Here is a 2,020-nt window from a genome sequence, read left to right on the forward strand (position 1 = left end):
CATGCCTGCAGTCCCAGCTACTAGGGAGGCTGAGGTGGAAGGATTGCTTGAGCCTGGGAGGTGAGGCTGTGGTGAGCTGCGAGTGTACCACTGCACTCCAGCTTGGGCAACAGAGCAAGATCCTATCTCAAAAAAACAAAAAACCCAAGTTGAAATTTCAAACAACCCTAATAAGATGGGAGCTACCATTCCATTTTACAGACGGAAAAGAGATTTTGTGAGTAACTAGCTTAAGGGTGCAAAGCCAGTAAGTGATGGAGAGGAAATTTCAATCTGCTGGCCAGACTCCAGAACCCAAAATCCCATTATATTGCTTTCCCTTCTCCAGCCTTCCCTGGGATTATCTCAGTTTTCATGAAATAAAAAAAAAGCAAACCCAATAATTAGAATAATCAATAGAAATGCCCCAACTAGAGCTATGACCAACAAATCCGTTGTCTCATAAGCAATACTGATGAGCAGTGATTTTTTTTTTTTTTTGAGACAGTCTCGCTCGCTCTGTCCCCCAGGCTGGAGTGCAGTGGCCGGATCTCAGCTCACTGCAAACTCCGCCTCCCGGGTTTATGCCATTCTCCTGCCTCAGCCTCCCGAGTAGCTGGGAGTACAGGCCCGGCTAGATTTTTGTATTTTTTAGTAGAGACGGGGTTTCACCGTGTTAGCCAGGATGGTCTTGATCTCCTGACCTCGTGATCCGCCCGTCTCAGCCTCCCAAAGTGCTGGGATTACAGGCTTGAGCCACCGCGCCCCGCCTGAGCAGTGATCTTGTAAGGCAAAAGAAATCACCGCCTGGTGATTTCTGGGATGCCGCCTGGGCGGAGCGGCGGGAGGATGACCTGAGGTCAGGAGTTCAAGACCACCCTGGCCAACATGGTGAAACCCTGTCTCTACAAAAATACAAAAAATTAGCAGGGCCTGATGGCAGGTGCCTTAAGGCCAGCTACTCGGGAGGCTGAGGCGGGAGAATCTCTAGAACCTGGGAGGTGGAGGTTGCAGTGAGCCGAGAGATCGCGCCATTTTGCACTCTAGCCTGGGCGACAGAGCAAGACTCCATCTCAAAAAAAAAAAAAAAAAAAAAAAAAAAAAAAAAAAAAAATCACGGCCTTGTTCTGCCTTCTGGGGCAGCATGGAGTGAGATCACAGCGCCTCAGAAATAACTTTGAAAACTGCGACTGGGCTTTACAAAAAGATATCAGTATTATTAAATGCTGCCCCTACCTTTTAAAAATCAAACTCTAGAAAAACCACTCACCTGTTTGGCCTCTCCGGCCCCTACCCCTCCCTGCCCTCAACTGCAGCTGTGCGCAGCTAGTTGACGGTTTTCCTTAAAGGCCTCGGGGTGCTCGTATCTTCTTCAGACGTTCAGCCAAAATAGAGTGCGGCTAGGGGGAAGGGTAGCGGACTCTGAATTCATTTAGCTCCATCGTTGAAGCCCGGGTTCCTAGATCAGGGCACAAAAACAAATAGAAAAGACAGTTTCTGGAAGATTGTAGAACAGCTAATTTTGCAGGTGCTTCGGCATCAGTGGTGGCGATGAATGTAACATCCACGTCGGAGTGGGGGATAAGGTTCAATCGCAGATGAAATGGTTAATACCTTATACGAAATTCACGGCGAAAAATCCTGAAACAGGACATTTAAATTCACTGCCGAGGCTTGGGGGTGGGGTGGGGAGCAGGGATCGGAAACGACGCTAGTGGTTCTTAAATGCGTTTTTACTTGGGAATGCCGGGCAGGGAAAAGAAAGGTCATCGTCTGTTTAATTTCCACCCCCAGCTCTGGACTTCCAGCATTAGCTCGCCGGGCCTCAGCTGTTGTACACACACGGCGAGGGGGGAGGGGAGGGCGGAGGCGCGGAGGAGGGGCCGGCTGGGAGGAATCTGGGCATCCTGCCGCGCATGCGCCTTTCCGGAGCAACAAGTGGGCTCCACAGAGGAAGTGTAAAGGGGAGGGGGGGAGAACTGGTGCAGAGCATGGCGGTGACGTCAGCGCTCCGCCCGGGCGGCATCCCGCGCGGCCAAGC

The sequence above is a fragment of the Colobus angolensis genome, unplaced genomic scaffold (genome assembly GCF_000951035.1).
Source record: "Colobus angolensis palliatus isolate OR3802 unplaced genomic scaffold, Cang.pa_1.0 Scaffold3, whole genome shotgun sequence".
Classification (NCBI taxonomy): domain Eukaryota; kingdom Metazoa; phylum Chordata; class Mammalia; order Primates; family Cercopithecidae; genus Colobus; species Colobus angolensis.